The 22,089-nt window shown below is 43.3% G+C and overlaps 1 protein-coding gene and 1 pseudogene across 1 annotated transcript in view; one reads left to right on the forward strand and one right to left on the reverse strand.

Annotated features, from left to right (window-relative positions):
- The window catches only part of LOC147434291 (uncharacterized), a 35,706-nt pseudogene extending 24,402 nt beyond the window's left edge, over positions 1-11,304 (forward strand).
- LOC147434290 (uncharacterized) overlaps positions 1-22,089 on the reverse strand; it is a 249,312-nt gene that overhangs the window by 72,021 nt on the left and 155,202 nt on the right. The window lies entirely within an intron of this gene.

Here is a 22,089-nt window from a genome sequence, read left to right on the forward strand (position 1 = left end):
ATTGTTGCATGCCCAAATACCTAAAATCTGTTTAACAATGAGAAGTGCATCTCCCTTTACCATGAGGCGTTGTATCCCTTGGCCAATGCACATCTTCAAACCATGAATTAGTGTGTCGTATTCTGCTTCATTGTTGCTAGCTGAACTTGGTAGATTGAACTTCTCTTTCATGACCACCTCTCCACTTGGGTTGAGCAACACTAGCCCTCCCCCTGCTTTTCCTGTGGCTCGACAAAAAGCTCCATCAAAGAACAAGGTAAAAGCATTAGGAATACTTTTTGGTGGTGGTAATGGTAGGGTCTTTACTTCAGGCACCTTAATCTCCTTTTCATGCACCCTATAAGTGAGAATCCCTGCCAATTGTGCACGCACACTATCTTCTACCTTGAAAGAGTATTGAAACTCTTGCAACTCCATAATCCACTTTGAGATCCTAGTACTAAGATTCATTTGAGATGACACCCAAGGGAACAAATTCTCTACAGTGAGAACTACAAAAGGTTTTGGTAGCAGGTAGGATCTAAACTTTCTCACCGCAAACATGAGAGAAAGCATCATGAGTTCTGCTTCTGTGTAGTCTCTCTCCAAAGCATTCATGACCCTACTAGCAAAGTAGATGGGTCACATCCTTGTACTGTGGGGATCTTGTTGTAGCAACACAGCACCAATTGTTTCCCTTCCAACACTACAGCTAACAAAGAATGTGTACTCCCAACAAGGAGGCATGAGTGTTGGTAGCTCTGACAAAATGACTTTAATGTTACAAAAATACTCTTCAAGCTCATCAGACCATGCAAATTCTACTTGTTGTGTCAACTTTTGCAAAGGATGAAGCAACTCCGAGGCTAAGTGAATGAAGCGTGACATATACTTCACCTTCTGAATGAAAGAGATGACCTCCTTAAGACTCTTCGGTGATGGGAGCTCAATAAGAGCCTTTGCCTTTGAAGGATCCACCTCAATGCCTTTATAGGAAACCTTGTGACCGAGCAAGATCACTTCATCCTCACCTATGTGGCACTTGTCGGGGTTGAGTTGACCTCCCATGTCGTAGAGCTTCTTTAAACCTTCTTCTACCCTTTGTAGATGCAATGATTTTGAGCTATAAATGCAAAAATCATCAATGAACACCCTAATTGACTTTCCAAAGAATGCTTGAAACACCATGTTCATGAAACGTTGGAATGTTGCAGGAGCATTTGTCAGACCAAATGGCATGACTCTAAAAGCATAACAACCCCAAGGAGTGATAAAGGTTGTTTTCAATTGATCTTCCAATGCGATACCTATTTGAAAGTAGCCTGAGTAGCCATCACACACAGTGTACTTCTCATGACCAGCTACCTCATTTAGTATCTCATCCTGAAATGGGAGGGGAAAGTGATCTCTTTTTGTTGCCTCATTGAGTGGATGGTAATCCACACACACCCTCCACTTTCCGTTTTTCTTAGGAGTGACAACAATGGGAGAGACCCACTCTGAATTCTCCACTGGATAAATGAAACCTACTGCTAGAAGCTTTCTTACCTCCTTGAGTAGAGCCTGCTCCTTAATGACTCCTAGCCTTCGTAGCTTTTGAGCCTTAGGTGTGGCCTCTGGCTTCAACTCAATCTTGTGTTGAACAACATCTACTCCACGCACATCGGTGTAGTCTTTAGAAAAAAACCTCGGAAATTTTCTTAGCACACATTTGAACTCCTCTCTTTCATCCTTTGTAAGTGTTGTAGACAACATACCTTCTAACATTCCTTCATCTTCCACTTTTTGGTTCTCTTGGGAACCTACCTCTTCCAAACCTCGAGAAGAGGTCTCCTGGTTGTTTGGCTTAAACCTTACCCCCATGACTTCAATGGAGGACTCCTCTTCAGTAATGCTGCCGCTACTTTCTTCTTCTGAAGTGTTTTCAGTCCAATCTTCTTCCGTCTCACTTCGAGATGATTCTTCATGGAGCTCCTCTTGGCGTTGCTCCTTCATGTCAAAGACAACCTTCTTGTGATTGTCATTCCTGCAAATTAGCTTTCCACTCTCCCAATCCTGCAAAGCTCGCATTTTTATTAGCCATGGTCTTCCTAGGATAAATGGGTAACCATTTCCCTTGGTAGACATGACATAGAAATCCACTGCCTTCTTAATGCCAAAGGCCTCCACAAAAACATTTTTACAAATGCCTACGCACCTAGCCTTGCTATTGTTTGCCATTTTCACTTTGATTTCAGGTGTCTCATGGATGTGCATGCCTAGTCTTTGCATGAGCCCTTCTGTCATTATGCAAATTTGTGCACCCCCATCCACTAGACCTTTCCTAACCAATCTTCCTTTTATGTAACAATCTAGCACAGGTATAATATCCTCGTTCATTTCAGCACGTGCAATTTTTACAACAAGAAAACTCTCTTTTACCTTTCTCCTAGTGCTAACTGCCTTTGTTAAATCCCTCCTAACTTGTGGGCATAATGCAAGAAACTGAGGCCATGAGATATCAGGACCCTTACCTCGCATGTCTTCCAACAGGTTGTATGGAGCCATACCATGTCCAAGAGGGAAGTCTTGGAGATTGATACGACGTCGAGTCCTCTTAGCTTCCTTGGTCTCCTTTGCCTTCTTGCCTTGTCCATGGTCACTCTGTGATGGGACACCCTCTTTCTCTTTACCTTTTCCTCGGCCACGCTTAATGCCATTTGCTTCCATGTCAACCTCATTTGAGTTTGTCACCTCTACCACATGCACATTTGGATCTGGCAAAGGTGGAACTCCTTCTACCCCTTGTGGAGGTGGTCTTGGTCCATTTGGTCTTTGTAGAAGCCTTGGTTGTTGACCAGTTCCTTCACCTGCATTCATCACTGGGTAATTCAAGTTAGGTCTCCCTGGCTCCCCACGGGGCCAAGGAAAATTATACATCCCATGTCCAGACTCTCCGCAATTCCAACATTGCAAGACTCTCCTAGGTCGTGGATCTCGCTCTTCAGACTTCTTTGCTTGTCCCTTTGGACCTACAGCTTGTGCAAGGTGAATTGACAGGCTGCTTAAAGATTCGTTTAACTTCTCAATTACTTCCGCCGTTACCTTAAAAAGCTCCCTCGATGTTGATGCTTGTGACTTACCTTTGGGTCTAAGACCTTCTATTGGAACCTCTCCCCTTAAGCACTTGAGTTTCCTATATTTCTCAGCAGCCCTAGTTTCAACTGCATCAAAGGTAGTAGGTGCACCCGCCTCAACTTTTACCTTAAGGTCAGGAAAGAGTCCGGCTATGAACCTCTCCTTCTTTAGAAATTCTGCACCATCACCAGGGTTAGCAACATTTCGTATCCATAGAGCCCAAAGACGTAGAAACTCTTGCTTGTACAAGTAGTAGTCATCTAAGTCTTTTTGCTTATGAGAAACAATGTCTTGCCATAATTTTTGAGTGTTTTGGGGATCAAAGAAGTATTTCTTGAAACGATTGAAAACTTCCGTGTAATTCCATTTAACTTCCTTAGGCAAAGAGTCAAACCACGTGCTAGCATCTTTCCTAAGGACCACCTCAAACATTTCTACACGTTCTTGATCAGTTACTATCCTCTTGATACGGCAAGACATCTTGAAATTCGCTAAAAATAATTCAGCATCCTCTCCAGGCTCTCCAAAGAAAAGAGGATACCCAGACATTTGGCGTTGGCTTTCCATTGAATTGATTTCAAAGTGACACCCGTTTTTGTTTTTCTTTCGTAAAAAGATTTACACAATAATGTATCTAGCTTGCAATCTATTCTACAACAAAATAAAGATATTCACATCAAACGACCTATGATAATCAATAAGAGGTAGGATGACAGGGTTTGGTGATGCGAGAATTTCTCCTACTCTTTGGGCACCAAACATGAACACCATACGTTGTTGAAAATGGATTTTCCTTCTAATTGCAATGTTTATTCTAATGTGTGGAGTGAAATGGAAGGGGAAAACCTCTATTCCTGGGCCATTATCCATGGTCTATGCATGACCTAATGCTTAAAACAAAACAAAAATATAGACGTCCAAACTAAGGTCGTACCTAATGAGAGGCAAAATAAAAGGATTTACTGAAGTGTTTATCTCGGCCAACCTAAGAGGACCTAAAATTCTACGAATGACACGTTGAAATTGCAACTTAGTACTAACAATTATGTGTACCTTTTGCCTTGCAATGGGAATGAAGGGATCATACAAATTTTCGTGATTCATGCAAACTACTTGACTATACTAAAGGTTGATTCTACACAAAAATACACAAGCCGTCCTCAGTGGGGGCACCAATTTGAGGCGGTCCGGGGCGGACAACAAGAAGAGCAACCTCTAGACACCCTTCAAGGCTCCCGTGCTGCTCAATGGGGCTGGGACAAAACACAACACAAACCAAAACAACAAACCCACAGCCAAATCCCAACTACACAAGGGGCACCACCTAGTTTAAGAGCGAACTAGGACGCAAAAGAGGAGAATCGTTAGAGCAACCCACAAACAAGCAAGGAATTTACACTAACCCTAACACCAATGGAACACTCTCACACCCTAAAGCACGAGAGAGAGAGAGAGAGAGAGAGAGAGAGAGAGAGAGAGAGAGAGAGAGAGAGAGAGAGAGAGAGAGAGATAGTGCTCGGGCTGCTTTGAAACGTATCGGCAATGATCAAGCAAACACAGCTATATATTTAAGAAAGAGAGAGAAAGGGGGAGGGGGTGCTTGTTGTATTAATACCTTCTTACAAATCTGTCATGACAAATCAAAGTGAAATTAGTATTTGTTCAACATAGCTTGTGTAAATTTCACCACAACACATCACAAGAAAAGCCACCCCAATCACTGTCTTAAAGCCAGGGGAGTCCTCTCCACCCTGTCGCCCTCTTACAGTATGTGGGATTTATGGCTAGATTGATGACAACACCAGAGACAAGCTATCAAGAACTTAACAAAAAACACCAAGACACTTACGCATCATTGTTTTCCATTACTTCACGTTGGAAGGGAGACAAAATATCCAAGCTTAGTCCAAATCCACCCTCCTTGATTCAGCGAATGTTGGGCTTACACTAGTAGGAGAAATGATAGATTTCCTACTCTCAATTGAATGATCACTCTCTCTCTTACAATGGCATAGAGTTCCCTTGCTAATCCCCTATTACAACACATGCACATGCATAAGACAATGAGCTTCCACTCAAGAGCTCCTTCTAGAGAGGTTCAGCTTGGCTTCTCAAGCTATAGCATAGTGCTCTTGCTTATGGCTCCCCCTTTTTGTGCTAGCTACACCCTCCTTTTATAGCAATTTTGAAGGCTAGGGTTACTCCTCTAACCATGGTTGGGTTAGATTTTCAGCAATTTATCTAATTTCTTTTGCTTGGAATTATCAAGAAGTTGGTGGGGAAAGAGAGAGGAGAGAAATGGAGGTGATAGGACTTTTCATAGTGGGTTAGTGTTAGTAGAGTTAGTATTAATTTACAAATGGAATTGGATATTTACAATGGGAGTATCCATGTAGGATACAAATAAGGAAGAAAAACTCTTAAGAGGTAAGAAAAGGTGGATTTCTTACAAGGTTGATTCTCCAAGTGTCTTGAGTAGGGCCAATTTTGACGCTTGTTGACGGTCCACTAGCTTTGACGGTACATTTTTTCTCCACTCTTGACCTTCCTTGAGAGAAAAGGTAATTGAAGCTGAGTAATCAACCACCATGATGCTGTCTTTTAAGAGAAGAGACTGAATTTTGTGGTTTTTTTGAAAGATATGGGTAATTTGGAGGAGGAAAAATGAGACTAGGTGGTCAATTTTGGAATGGAATTGTGTGTGGGAGGTATGAGTTCACCATGGTTTCTCTTATTCTTCAAGGTTGAGGAGAAGGTGAGTAGGGTGCAGAGAGGAGGGGTGAGAGAGGTGGGGATGATGAGTGGAGAAGTGTGTGTGAAAGAGGAAAATGAAAAAGTGGAAGAGAGAGTGTGGCTGCATAACATGGGAAAACTGGGGTCTACTAATAAAATCATAGCTCACAGCTCGTAGCTCAAAAAAATATGAAAAAATTTGAGGCAAAAGTTCAGCCCACAAGATACAATTTTTGTTTGTATCACCTTTTCAAATTCGGAGAGCATGTGAACTTTAAAAATTCAGCAAAACCGACCATTTTTTTCCACTGCACAAGGTCCTTGTGGGGTCCTTCTTTGGATGATTCTTTTGAATACCTCCAAGAGTGAGCCCTCCATAGTGCATGTATGCATGCCACCTACCCTTGACCTTATTTGGTAGGTCTATAATTGAAGATATTGTTGAGATCATGATATAAGTGAATAGTACAACTAAGAAAATCAAATATTGAGGGGTCTAAAAAATATGTACATGTCAAATATAAATAATATAGGTGGAAAAATATAAAGGGGTCAAAATAAATCTCTCTCATTATAATTCTACCATAAAAAGATGAATATTTTTGGTGGTCTAATTTATGAGAGTAATAGAGAATATATGTAGGAAGGAAAAAATCACAATAGTGAAAAAAATATACACATAAATAGAACTAGTTTTTTTGGATTTTTGTTGGGATGGAGTTACACCAAAAATTAGAGAAGCTTGCATGAAATTATTTTTATATGGAATAAAGAGTATGCAAAATGATAAGAAAAAATATGGTAATGGTGAGTCAATGTACATAGCATAAATAACACACCATAGGTAGAAATATTTAAATAAATATCACAATAATTATGAAAAATCCTTTTATTTAGGCCCTATATACAATGAAATATTTACACACAAATGGGCCATAATGTACTTATAATTTTTTATTTTTTATTTTTTTTGGCTCAACTAGCCCAATGACTAGCTAATTGAGGGTTTTTTAAGAAGATATGGGAAAAGTCCCGTGACTCACGCACGCCTATGTACAGTGAAATGGTAGGGATAGCCACACTGTTTGGGTGATTTTGGTAGGGTGAGGTAACTCACTGTGGCAATTACAAAGAGCCGAAAAACGGCTATCAGCATGTACAAGAGTGGCGTCGCCGATGGGAGGAACATGAGGGACAACCTATTCCAGGAATGAAACGTTTGTTTATTCTCCATACGTTGCCGTACTGGGGTTATCTACTAATTAACCATGTGCTGGATCCAATGCATATATTCAAGAATGTGGGAGAGCTCCTCTTGAAGACAATCATGGGAATGAAAGACAATCGAGCTTCACGAGATGATTTGCAGTCGGTTGGAAAGATGCCAGAGCTGTGGCCTTTCACCAATGCAGCTGGTCATAAAAAACTTCCAAGAGCGCCATGGGTATTGCTAAAAAATGAAGAGCGACAAGTGAAAAGGGTGATTTCAGAGTTCAGGACGCCAACATGATATATGCGATGTCTCAAGACAGCATTCACCCATGACGATCAACTGTCAGGGTTGAAATCGCACGACTGACATAAGTTCTTGCAATTCATTCTTCCAATTGCGATCAAGGGGTCTTTAATGGAGGAAGTGAGGACCTGCATATACAAGATTTCAGAGCTAGTGCGGTAGATCTCTTCCAAGGAGATACGGGAGGAATCTATTGCAGTCGCAAGGGCTAACTCAATTGAGGCAGTTTTCATGATTGAGAAGTATCTACCCACGAGCTGCCTAACTATCCAAATGCACTTGCTCGTCCATGTAGTAGATGAGGTTGAAGTGGCAGGTACAGTCCAGAGCCGTTGGATGTTCTTTCTAGAGCGGTTCATGAAAACACTTAAGGGTTTTGTTCGCCAAAAAGCGCGTCCAGAGGGGAGCATGGCAGAAGGATGGCTGGTGCAAGAGTCTCTTGTATTGACGACCGAATTTCTATCCGTTTCTGAACCAGAAATGCCTCGACTGTGGAGCGATGAGGAGGATGCAAGACTCGTGGGAGAGGAGCCGCAAGGGCAAGGGGTGCCGAAGAAAATGAACCTGGCCATGCGAGAAAAGATCATGAAGTTTTGTATACTAAATTCAGTGCCGATGCAAAAATGGCTTGAAAGGTACGAAGAAGAGAAAGAGAGACGCAATCTAGAGCGATAGGATTTTAGGCAAAGTCGAACGACTAGAGGCTTACCCTTTCTTGAATTACTGTGGTCTGGTGTCAGATATCCTGAAAGTAAGCTTCAGGCGGTTTGAGAGGTTTTTGTTGGATGTGAAGTGGTTCAAGGTGATTACTTCTAGTTGCAATGAAACGGTACGCAGAGATGGAAACAAACTTGTGCAAATACATTCTACAAAGATTTGGACAGATGCGAGCGACACATTTGCTCTCCCCGAACATTGCGAGCAAGTGGTCTTTGTACCGGACCCTCGAGAGCGACAATGGTGGTTTGTGGTTCAGGTTGCTCCAAGAAATAAACAAGTATTTGAAGGGCAAGATCTCCTGGAGGAAAGTCAGTCAAACGATGTCCATACTACTGTGACATTAGATGAGATGGACGAAGGTATGGCAGAGGAAGCTGACAGATATACGAGGGATGATGCAGACAAGCCATAATTGACACTTGTAGATGAAGATGCAATGGATGAAGACAATCTGCCAGAACGAGTTGGGGCAGAGTTATGTTTGCAATTAGAGATAGACGATGATACGGTGCAAGATCTTATCGATGATGCCTCACTCGTTGAGGCCTAGGCCTGTAAGTGTTTGTGTGAAGACTTTGATTTATAGTTAAGCTTAAAGTTAATTTAAACAACTGTGTTCTGATGCTTTATTTTACTTTCTTTCTGCAGGACTTTAGTATGGTAGACGAGATTCCAGATCCCGCTTCCATGAGTGCAGATGCATTCATGGGCTTCATTACACGAATGAAGCCTACTCAGATGGTAGAGGCTTCTCAGTACTAGGTAGCCAGAGGCACGGGTACTACGCCTCCTGGCTTCACACCCGAGGGTCCGACGCCTAGGGGGGGGATGCCTACGGGGTTCAGGACGCCTATGGGTACGACGCCTTCTTCTCCCATCATGGCCGCTTCGACACCTAGGGGTGGGGCAGAGGCGGGTACCTCCTCATCTCCGCAACACAGGCGCACTCGCCGATCTCGGCGATCGTCAGGTGGAGGTGGTGGTTTCTCTAGAGGAGGGTCCACAGATGCTTCGACCCCTCCTCGCTCACGACCCGCGTCCTACCCAGGCACACCTCTCGACACACCTCTTGGCACACCTCGGACACCTTGGGGGGCACACGATCCTAGTGCCTCCAAGCTCTATACTGTACGAGGAGATGGTTCTGTTGACATGGATATAGTCGAGACTGAGATGCGACAGCGGATTCGCCAGCTCGTGGAGCTGCAGTTTTTGACCAGCATTTTGACGTCTTGGGATCAGCAAGAAAAGGAAAAAGTCACTTACATAGTGGAGACCATCCTCAGAGAGTACCAGCCTGCTCCGGGTTCTTCCGTTGTTCCGGTGTGGTGGATCAACGGTGTTGCACGGGACACCTTGAAACATCGATGAGATGTAGCTCGGAAAGCTTTCAGGACCGGCTCGTCGCAGCCTTCGGACATCCCACACGAGACGTGGCTACAGATCAGGGAGGATGAGCGGACAGCGACCACGCGGTTCAGACAGCAACGTGAGGCCGCGCAGGTACGACAGATGACTAGGGGGACATCTCATCTTGGCAGCGGAGGCTTCGACACCTTTCGCTATGAGTTTGTGAGTTTCTAATCCAATCTTAACTATGGCGTTTTTGAAAACACGATGAATCATGTATTCTTATTACTTTGATTTTTGTATAAACGCATAATCTTGCGATGCATCGAGCTCCGACACGCGAGGAGGAGTCAGATGGATATCGCAGAGGTATCTATGAAGTACTGAATGACATTGAAGCTTCAGGAGAGCCTGTAGAGTGGGAGGCCTTACAGTCTCGCTGATCGCTTGAGGGAGATGTGAATATGTGTAAGTTGATTTAATTAAGTCAGTATATGTGAAGTAATATCAATACTAATTTTGTGAGTTGTCCTATGTGCAGGTTGCGACGCCTAGTCATTAGAGGACCAGATTTCATATATATGCTTTGTGAGACACAGACACGCTTCTGTGTCTCTTTTTTGTACAAACAGTTAGTGTTCAGACAGTTATTGTTTCCCTTATGGTTATGATTATTGTCATTGTCATTGTATAGACAGTTATTGTTTCTCTTTCTGGTTATGCTTTTTTGTACAAATAGTTAGTGTTCAGACAGTTATTGTTTCCCTTATGGTTATGATTATTGTCATTGTCATTGTATAGACAGTTATTGTTTCTCTTTCTGGTTATGCTTATGGTTATTGTTAATTTTGTTTATGGTTATGGTTATCTGCATTATGGTTTTGATCAAAGTGGTTATAGCCGGTTATGGTTTTAAGTTATGGTTATGCTTTTAAGTTATGGTTATGGTTCGTTATGGTTATGCTTTTAAGTTATGGTTATGGTTCGCTATGGTTATGCTTTTCAGTTGGTACGGTTGTCTTTCATTGGCCTTAAATCTCATGTGAGATCCTACATGGATAGCATGTAGGAGGCGTATACATGATATGGTTTTTTTGAAAAGTTTATGTAAAAACAAAGGGAACTCTGGCAAAATTTTTGTCTGCGAGAGCATGGTTGATATTTTGGTGTTGCTCGCTTTCTTGGGCAGAGGGCAGGAAGTTTGGCTATGGCTGTGTCCATCTTTTAACTGGGCACAGGCCAGGATACCTGCCCTCTGCCCAAGAAATTTTTTTTCTGTTATGGTCGTCACTATGTGCGTGGCAATCTGCGTCGCTAAATGCGTGGCAATATGCGTCTCTATAAGCGTCTATACCTACGTCGCAAATAGCGACTGGTTTCACAGCGACGCGGATAGCGACGCGCCACGTCGATATCTGCGTCGATGACACCTTATTTTGTTGTAGTGAAAATTTCTAAATCTTCTTGTGCGTTGGATGCAGAAAAGGATCATTGATCATGAGCACTCATGCAGGTTTGCGGTATCACAATTCGACACTGTGCTTATCCAAAATGTAGACACTTGAAGGGTTTTGGGTTGGAGACAAGAAGGAGAACATGAATATTTCTTGGTGGAAGGCTATTGGCCGATCAGTGAACTCACTTTCTTTAGATTTTCCAAAGCTCAAGGTGTTGTTTTGCCTTGTCCTCTGTCTTTGCATGCAAGGTGTGAAGCAAACTACATTGTAGATTTTGAGGACCCTTCGGTGGGCTTCACCGCATACATTGAGGATGACATTACATACGTCAAACAATCTAACATCTCCAATGCAACTCCTTTTGTGCTCTTGCGTAGCAACACATCTACCACCTTCTTCTCCCAACAAGCTATTGAAATGCCCACCATCTAGTCATCCGTCACTCATGTAAGGCTCCTAATAATCCATCCCATGCTTTGGTTCCTTGTAATCCCCATGTGGCTTTGTAATTGAGCTTTGTAATTGGAATCCACAGTACTCTCTTTGATCCAAGAAATACTCTTCATCTGCACTAGCTTGTTTTCTACTTGATTGATGTGCAATTGTGTGTTTGCGTGCGTGCAAGTGCACGCGCTCACGGGTGCGTGTGTTTTAGGCCTCATGCATGGTAGCTTCCACCAATGGACATGTAATTGGGCCTAGGCCTACTTCTTGAAGAACACCCAAGCGTAGTCTCAACACTTCCATGAATGCCCAACAAATGAACGTTCTCAATAGAAAGAAAAGAAAATCTCATGGCTGATGCAAAAACTTTGATTTACTTTTTCCTAGCAAGCTAGATAATTTATGAGAAACGAAAGCTTGTAATGGTTCAAAACACATAATGATGTTTTCTAGGATATTTCTTTTGAAAATCATAGGTCTTCACGCCTAGGACTCTCTCTCTCTCTTTCTCTCTCTCTCCCTCCCACCACCACCCCAAACAAACAAACACACACACACACACACACACACACACACACACACACACACTTATTTGCAATAGTTAGATTCCTCTATGGGCACCTTGCAGGCGTCAAAACCCAAAGTTGAAACCATAAAAAGAGAAGAGAATTCTACAAAGACTCTACACGGGCCTACATCACTCACTACCTAGAGGATCTATACTATTATAGAAGGGGGACGGAAAGAGGGATCCCCTCCCCCTCCCCGAGCAATTGAGTTTGACTAGTGTGACCTGGCAACCCAGTGACACACACAAACAATGTGCACAACACAAAGAGTAAGAGAGATTGTCGGCACACTTGAGAGAGAGAGAGAGAGAGAGAGAGAGAGAGAGAGAGAGTCAAAGGAAGTTGGCCATACTAGGGCATATAAAGTCTCTAAGAAGGGAGTAACTTTCATGCCCAAAGAGGCCTTCCATGGGTCCACCAAACACATGCCACATGACTACAAATGGAGGCTTACTTATAGTGCCGGTAATATCAGGATTTAAAGGCTATCTAAGCCTGGGAAGAGCATTTGAAGCAACTCAAAGAGGAGGTTGCTCGTCTAACTTCCAGAAAAACTATTGGGCTGGCCTTTGAAGAAGAACACAAAAGGTGGCTGGAAGCTAAAACTAATGTGGCTAAGTAGAAGCTTGAGGAGGTCACAAGGGCGAGATTGATATTCAACGAGACCTTCTTCAACCAGAGGCCGCTAATCAAGCACACTGCTTTAGGGCCTTGAAAATCAAGAAAAGCTGGGGCTCGGTACACTTGCTCACAAATGAGAATGGGAATGCTACGCAAGACCAAGATAAAATGGCTAGGATGATGCTTGATCATCTATGCCAAATGATTGGCCAACTAGAGAACTTCTCTCAAGAAATGGATGAAGTGTGAGCAACCTTTCTCGAGAGTGCCAATAGGAAAACTCCCCAACTTGAATCCAATCGTCTTGAGATGGCCTTTTCTGAAGATGAGTGAGTTCAGGGAGTTCTGGGATGATCTCAAGGTCCCAGTCACGTTTACGGCTAACCAAGCTTTTTTCAAGGGGTCGTTGGATCCTATTGTGAAAAGAGGGCCCGTTTATCCATATTGAGCCTTCGGCTCTCATATGGATCCCGTTTATCCATATTGAGCCTTGGGCTCTCATATGCTATGGCATGCTCTTCGTGAAGCAAAACTACTGCAAGGCAATCACCACAAGAATCACTTTGGACCTCAAATGGTTTTAAGAGATCCGGAAGCATAAGGACTGGTTGAGAGGTAAGCTTCTCTTTGAGCTTGTCAAAAGCATTTTTCTCCTTAGCAGTCCATGAATATTTAACGTTCTTCTTTGTTAAGTCATGTAATGGTCCTGCTATTTGAGAAAATTTTGCTATGAAGCGTCTATAGTGTGCACACGTACCAATAAAGCTTCTTAGCTTATGTAGATTCCTTGGATTAGGCCATGCTTTTATTACCTCCAACTTTGGTCGATCCATACAGATGCCATCCTGAGATATAATGTGACCTAAATATTGAATGTCTTGTAGAAAAAATTCACTTCTCTTTTGATTAATGAAAAGACTATTCTCTCTCACAACTTGAAAGCTTATCAAATAGATCTTCTACCCATGGCACGGGATATCTTTTTTTGTTTTATAGTAATCCTATTTAGAGCTCTATAGTCGACACACATGTGATATGTGTCATCTTTCTTTTGCACTAAAAATACTCGTGAACATTCTGGAGAGGAGCTAGGCCTCACCATCCCTTTTTCCACCAAATTCATGCACTTGCCTCATGATCTCCTCTTGTTGACCTTGCGAAACTCAATAAGGAGCTTTATTAGGCGGTGATATTCCTAGTAGAAGCTCTATTGCATGGTCATCATCCCTTGATTTTGGAGGTAGCTCACTAGGGATGTCATCAATGAAAACATCTTGGAATCCATTTAGGAAATTAGACAACTCTAAATCCTCTTGATTCCCTTTATTGCTACTTGTGAAAACATTAAAATCATTTATAGATTCTCTACATAAAGTCATGTACGCAAAAATAGAGCTTTTCTTTGACTTATAAAACGCAAGCGTATTTACCATCTCTTGTCCCTATAAGTGATATAGATTCCTTTCAAGGAACTTCATTCTGGCAACCATGCGGTTGAACCATGGTGCCCCTAGGATAACATCCCCATGTTGGAGAGGAGAGATTAAAAAGTCTTCTTTTTTGACGTAGCTTTGCTTCTACGGTTTGTGAGTATTAACAATGTGTTAGTGGAGAAGCATTGTACAAAATGTAGATCCTACTTGCAGAGCGTGCACGAGCATGCAATCTTTTCCTCCATGTTAGTTGATGACGTTGCCATCTACAATGATTATGAATGTTGTTTTAATATATATATATATACTCCTCACAATGTAAACTACCTCGCATTCTCTAGTCTTGCCCAATCTCCGTACACCTCGGTCGAGAGGTGTACGGAGATCAGGACCACCGGGTCAAAATCTCGTCTTTATTGGTCAAATCCTATATGGGTAGACACATACGTGCACTCCCAGGTGTACATGGCAATGCATGTAGCAGGAAAAACCCCTTTGCCTTGAGAGCGGGAAAAAGAGCAGTGCAATTGGGTGGCCTCTGTACTCATGCACACTCCACAAACCACGCCTCATGCAAACAAGCAAAGAACAAAACAAAGGGGGGCACCACCCTAAATTAAGAGGTTTAGGGACCTCACACATAGTGCACATAGGCAAGTGAGACTTCTGGCATTATGATGGCATCAAAACATATGGCAAAACACATAGAAACCAAGCTTAGGGACCTTATGTAGCATATATATACACAAGACATCAGCTTAACAATACAACGGCATCTGATCATACATAACAAGGATATAGAGAAGCAAGCCAAGGATGGCATAATCCCTTGTCAAAAAAACAATCAACCCAGCAAGTAGGTATGATCCTACTAGCAACACATCAATACCTTAGAGAATGATGGCGAGGATGGTGGCCATGGAGCATGAGAGAAGACTCCTTATTTAGGTTTTAGGGCTAGTAATGTAGCATACTAGAGGAGAGAGAGTAGAGCTCCATCCATAGCTCCTCGTTGTGAGCAATGTCGTCATAGCTTCATTGCTTGGTGAAGGGGGTGAAGTGTTGGTTTTGAGTGAGAGAAGGCCTCCTTATATAGGTTTCTGAGAGGGTTTAGGATTAGGGATAAACATGCTTAAATCCGCTGATTAGGGTTACTTTTTGCTTAGGGTGGTCAACAGATTGAGGTCACCTGATATGTCACCATCAAGATATTCTCTAGAGTGATGTGAGAGGGGAGGGTAAATGCTGATTTTTCTGATTGTGACACATGGGGATAAGGCCTTGACCAGCATTTAAGAGCAGGTAGGTGGCTGTTGAAACTGGAGGTTCTGCACATGTCAGGGGGTGGCAGCTGGGTCCTCCTGAATATCAAATTCTCAAAAAATCCTCAACCATGGCTTCTTTTGACATGTGTTCTTTGAAAAAATCAGCATGTCTCTTTTCAACTCAAAAGTCTTTATCCCTGTTGATTCACCTTTACCATAAGATTTTCCCCTTTTTTCCTCCTGTAACTGCATTGTTGATGCCCAATCACTGCTTCTAGTAACAGTGAACTGTTACCTACCAAATACTTATGGTGCAATAAAAAATATTTACCATGGGTAAAAGAAGTTACTGTAGGTAAAAAGTGATTTGTATTTACCATGTAGGCGAAAAATATTTACTGTGGTAAAAAATATTTACTGTCGGTAAAAAAGTGAAAACGGAGTATGCTGTGCTGTGAGTCCACACGAACATCCTCGTGTAAATTTCACTAGAAATTCACACCTAGAATGGGCTATTCTGTAAGATATAGGTTGTAGGCATGCATAAGAGCTCGTTCCCACGTATCTTCTGTCCATGGAGTGTAGGATATGTAATGAGCATGTACACAAGTACGGAGAGTTTGCTAGAGAAACCGTACAGAATCTGCGATACGACTCCTACGGAACGGGCATTGATTTCCGCGATATAGCACCTACATCTGAGAGAGAGAGAAAAGATTATGCGTGACGGTCCGACCAATATAGAGCCACATATGGAAGCAGAAAAGGGCTTACAGACAGAAGACGATGGCATGGAGGAGATGCTGGATGCCTTCTTCCAAACAAGTGTGGTTTGTTTGCATGAGGCGTGGTTTGTGGAGTGTGCACGAGTACATAGGCCACCCGATTGCACTGCTCTTTTTCCCGCTCTCATTTTGGTGCCCCCACTGAGGAGGGCTACACAGACCTTCAGTCCACAAGCAATGAAGATGTACAATCTACAACATGGACGAATGGCGTGAGGAGTTTGCAAATTGGAGAACAGAAGAGGAGGAGGCTTTAGAGGCCTTAAAAGCTTTCATCGAAGTCTTGTTACCAGGTTGCAGTGTCATTGAAATTCAAGAAGTAAGTTCTTCTACATGCCTTGTTCGTGATCATCGCCAACGAAGGAGAGTAAGAAGAAGAGCTTGATATACCTCTCCTCTCAACCTATGAGTGCTCCAGAAACCTCCAACGCACACGAGCTTGAAATATTCTACATCAACATACACGAAGGTACTGTGACACACATTAAGGGAAGAGAAAGCATCACCAGACCTCTCTTTCCTGAGGAGCCGACTAAGAGGAGGAAGATCACCTCTACACCTAAGTGGCCCAAGGCCGCAGCACGTGCTCAAGCGTAAGGTAACATTTGGCTCAATCTCATTAATAAGGGATTATATGACCACTACAGGCAAGAAAAAGGCTAGTGAGCAACCAACTTCAACCTCCAACTTGCAACCACGACTCTCACCCCTAAATCCTCCTGAAGCAAAGAGGCGAAGGCTTGCCTACAAGATTGCCGCCCGTCTGTGAGTGCTCCCAGTGCACTTTGTGAATCCAGACACCACCAATACCAAGCCAACCTCCTGTCCGCGTGAAGATCACTTTGGATATTGTCCAAAGTGCTTTGGAGACCGGGTGAAAAGCCTCCTTGCCCTACCTTTGCTGCTAATTTTCAAGAAGTTATCTCAATCTAAGGAAACTATCTTAGTTGATAATGTGCTGCACATTAATGGTGTCACTTTCATTCGTCATGCTGATTATGCTAATAGCATCCAATTGTTGCTTGCTAAAAGGCTCAGCATTGTACAAAGTGTTGCCATCACGCCTTACGTCTTCACAGATGCATCAGGAAGAGTCGAAGTGATCCGAGGTGCTGACCTTCTGTGGCTGATCAGGCTCATTGGTCCCAAGGTGGTGCAACTAAGCTAGGCTCTTGTGGCAAAGAATAGCCCTGTTGTTTGGAGCCGAGAGACTTGGGGAAATCTTGCGCTCTCCTCATCCTGTCATTCTACCCTTACTAGACTATTACCATTCCTTTGATGTGTAGATCTTCATCCTATTTTGAGCTAAGTTGTGCTAAAGCTCCAAATTGTAATTATCATACTCTATTTTAAAATAAATTGGAGCTATTTGTGTAATTGTTTACTCTCTCACTTATGGCCTTCCCTAATTTTTATGGTAAGCCTGGGGAGGTTGCTCCAGACTTTTTGGATAATTTGAAAATGGCCTTTCTGGTATCGGGAAGGGATGACAAAGCTACTAAGTTAAGGGCCTTTCCTTTGGTCTTGAGGGAAGGTGCAAAATTATGGTATCAAACTTTGGCACCTGAAGAAAGAAGAGACTGGGAGTCCTTAAAGATGGCCTTCATCAAAGAATTTTGCCGCCATGAGCCTCCAGAGGAGATATGGAGAAAGCTCTTAGAGCTACGCCAAACATCACCCAATGACTATAGAAGCTATGAAGGAAAGTTTTCCAACCTGTGGGAGAAATGGTGTGCATCACTAGGTGAAAGAGAAAGGGCGCCAGAATGCCTAAAGAAGGACTGTTTCTTGGCAGGGCTTTACCCCATCCTTCGAGAAAAGGTAAAAGGTAAATTCCCAGATACCTTTGATAAAGCTATGACTTATGCAAGGGAGAAGGATAGGAAGTTAAAATTCCAAGCTCAACTACAAGGGGGAATGGAGCCTCCACCGCTAGCTCAACCTACGGCAAGGGTAGTAGCAGGGACAGGAGCAACAGACCAAGAGTCCTCTCAACAAGAATTACTTCAACAAATCACCAATCAACTAGAGAGCCTGTCCATCAATCTGGTTCAAGGTGTAAGGGCTCCCCAACCAGGAAATGAACGAAATAGACAAGAAGGACAAAGGCAAGCACGTGAGTACATTTGCTACAACTGTGGAGAGGTAGGTCACGACATGTATTATTGCCCCCATCCACGACGCTATCAAGGAAATGGTAATCAAAGACGGCCTCCTCGCCAGCAAGTCACTCCTCCTCGAGCTAGGCCACTAAATGGACAAAATGCACACGTGGCTCCACCAATCCAAATATTGAGACCCCCTCCTCCACCACCACAAGCACCAGCAGAGATCCCTCCACTACCATCGGGAGGGGAGGACAGGGATGTCTTTGTCATAAGTCTTGACAATGGTAAGGATAAAGGGAAAGAAAAAATGGAGGAAGCTGTTGCCATGCCAATAAAGAGAGTTAGGAGACAAAGAACTGATGAAATGGAAGCTTCAGAGCCGGATAAAGGGAATGAGGGTTCCTCCAAAGTGATAGGAGACAAGAAAAGGAAGAGTAGGTCAAGGAGGCACATAGGAGTAGAAGACTTTCCACTTGGGGTAGGATCCATACCTTACGACCTGGTAGCAGATGTGAGTAAGCAAGGACCAAAGATTTCATGGCAGCAACTCCTCCACCTTTCCCCAAAGATGCGTAGAACCTGGTCTAAGATGATCAGCACCAAGAGGGCTAAGGCAAAGTCAGTTGGGTCTATTAGTGCAAGAGGCATGAAGGATATCGTGCCAGTCATTGATGCAGAGATTAAGAGTCAGCGAGTCTCCAATGTGTACGTAGATGGTGGAGCCGAGATTTGTGTTATGACAGAGAAAGTAATGCATAGGTTGGGTTTGGAAGTGAACGAGCAAACTTCCTTACAAGCTAAGATGGCAAATAATGTAAGGGTGGCTTGTGTGGGAAAGGTTAATGGAGTGAAGGTTTCAGCTTTTGGTGTGGCAATCTCAATTGATGCTTATGTGATCCCAACTAAGGGGGAGGGCTATCCGCTAATCCTTGGAAGACCTTGGCTTATGGCTATGAAAGCTAGGCAAGATTGGGAGACAGGCTCCCTTGAGTTGCGACCAAATCATAAGGTAGGTGGCAAGCAACAAAAAATTGTGTATGACATGAAGCAGGGTAGACAACAAGACCTAGAGATGGAGACTTCTATGGATGAATGGAGCACAAGCAGCTGCTCTTCATCTGAGGATGAGTCATCTGAGGAGGATGCTAGCTCTTTGGAAGTCATGGGTATAATACTGCGAAACCCAGAAGGAGAAGGTGGTCAAGACTCTCTAAACAAGGAAGAAGCCACAGGCTTAGAGGAGATGCTAGCTAAGGACCTACTAGAAGAAGAGAGAGAACCCTATTTGCAGGTACTAAAGAAGCATGCTGGCCTCTTTATAACTGATTACGAGCACATTAAAGGAGTGACGGTAACCCAACACCATATCCAATTAAAGGAAGGTGCCAAACTAGTGGTGCAAAGGCTAAGGAGATTAGGGCTAGTGCAACAAGATGCACTCTTAAAAGAAGTAAAAAGATTACTCAAGGCAGGATTTATCTACCGAGTGGAAGATTCTGGGTGGGTGTCTCCAGTTGTGGTAGCACCAAAGAAAAATGGGAAGTGGAGGGTATGTGTGGATTACAAGCCTCTAAACGTAGCCACAAAAAGGGACCATTTTCCTTTTCCTTTTCAAGATGAAATACTAAATGAAGTGGCTGGTCATGAAAGGTACACAGTGTGTGATGGGTACTCAGGCTACTTCCAAATCAAAATTGCAGATGAAGACCAAAGAAAGACTACCTTCATAACACCTTGGGGGTGTTTTGCTTATAGAGTTATGCCTTTTGGTTTAACTTATGCCCCAGCTACTTTCCAGAGGTTTATGAACTTGGTGTTTCAACCTTACTTTGGTAAGTCCATACGAGTCTTCATTGATGATTTTTGCATTTACAGCTCTAGGGAAGGACATCTGTCCAAGGTTGATGAAGGTTTCACCCGTCTGGCCCAGTTGGGTGGGCAATTGAATAAATAAAAGTGCCACATAAGTGAGAGCAAGGTCACTCTACTAGGCCATGTTGTGTCTCAAGATGGTATTGAGGCTGACCCTGAAAAGGTAAAGACATTGTTAGCTTTACCTACTCCTTCAAAGGTGAAGCAGCTAGTCTCCTTCATTCAAAAGGTTCGCTACATGGGACGATTCATACATCTCCTTTCTCAGGCAATCTATCCTTTGCAGCAGCTCACTAAACATACTACATTGACATGGAGTGAGGAGGGTGAAAGGTGCTTTCAAGAAGTTAAAACCATTTTGAGCTCATTGCCTGTCGTCCTACAACCCACATGGGGTGAATTATTCTATGTAAATCCTAGTGTAGGTCCAGAAGCTCTAGGAGCTGTCTTGATGCAAAAAGACCCAAAGACATCTCTCATGAGACCAGTCTACTTCTCTAGTAGAGTGATGACAGCTGCTGAAAAGGGTTTCAGTGCAACTGAGCAATTGGTGCTAGCTCTTAAGTTTGCAGTGGAGAAGTTTCGGGCTTACTTACTTCCGAGACAATTTGTGGTGATCACAACTGAGGAGGTTTTTCCATATGCCCTACAACACATGGAATTGTCTCAAAGAATAGCAAAGTGGGTGGTGCAGCTTCAAGAGTTTGACTACACACTACAAGTAGAGGATTCCACTCGTGCTTGTTTGGCAGATGTCCTCACACAAAGGTGTTATGAGAAGGCCAAGAAAGAGGCACCTAGTAAGGTATCGCCTATCCCGGAGCCTGAAGTTCTACTGGGAGCACACAGTCTATATTTTGATGGGGCTTACAAGAGGACCAAAGACAAGGCATCAGCAGGCATAGTAATATTAGGTCCAGAGAAGGAGAAGATCTTTGCAAAAGGGTTTCATCTAAAAGAGGTTCATTCTAACAATGAGGCAGAGTACCATGCCCTTGTTTTAGGGTTGCAATGTTGTCTTTCTCAGGGCATCACAAAGCTAAATGTTTTTGGTGACTCCATGTTGATTGCTAAGCAAATGGTTGGTGTATGGGCCTGTAAAAATGACAAATTGTCTGTTAAGATGAGGGAAGCAAAGGCCTTGTTGAAGGGTTTTAAAGAAGTTCGAGTGCACTTTGTACCTAGAGATCAAAATCGAGAAGCAGATGCCTTAGCACGTGAAGAACTACAAACTCTCATAGTAGGTACTATCCTTGTGAAAAGTCCTTTATACCAGGGAAAGGAGGAGCTGCATGATTTACTTTACTTTCTTGAGCATTGTGAAGCACCCTCTGGTATGAGTAAAAGTGAACGTAGGTGGTTGGCAAAAAAGGCTACCAGCTATAGCTTAGTGAATGAGGACTTGTATTGTAGAGGGAAAGATGCTGTCTTAAGGAGAGTTCCTGCATCCCAAGAGATAAAGGATATTTTGTTTAGTGTCATGAAGGTGTGTGTGGTGGCCACTTTGCACAAGAGATTACTAGCAGAAAGATTTTACAAGCAGGGTTCACGTGGCCAAGCCTCCATCGAGATGTATGTGCGCTCCTTGCCGCACTGTCGAAGCAAGGGACTTGCCAATACACCGTGTGCGAGCCACAGACGGCTCCAAGCACACAACAAGCCTAAACTAGCAAGCTCAAGAAAACAAAGGGTGTGTCACTCACCGCTCTACGCTCGCCTTCGTGGTGGATTCCTCGCCGCGATGAAGAAGAAGCTGCAGTCGTGCCGCGCTCAACCGCTTCGCCGCCGTCGTGCCTTCGTAATGCTTGATCGCACACACACTCTCCCTCTCTCTCTCTCTCTCACACACACACACACACAAGGAGGTGAAGAAGAAGAAGATGGAGATGGAGCAAGAGCACTCTTCAATTGCACAAATGAGAGAATGAGTAAAAATTAGGTTTAGTTGGCTTTTATAGGAGCTCACCCCATTCACACTTGGGCGCCCATGCTTAACCAACTAATCCCTTGAATGTCCAAGTTAAAGTGCGCCTCTCATCGGCGATCACTCTACCTTTCCCTATTGGTCCGACAAGCCCGGTACCTGACTCTACCAAATACATAATACGCGCCCATCGTAG

This window comes from Adiantum capillus-veneris, chromosome 19 (genome assembly GCF_014529385.1).
Source record: "Adiantum capillus-veneris isolate H3 chromosome 19, ASM1452938v2, whole genome shotgun sequence".
Classification (NCBI taxonomy): Eukaryota; Viridiplantae; Streptophyta; class Polypodiopsida; order Polypodiales; family Pteridaceae; genus Adiantum; species Adiantum capillus-veneris.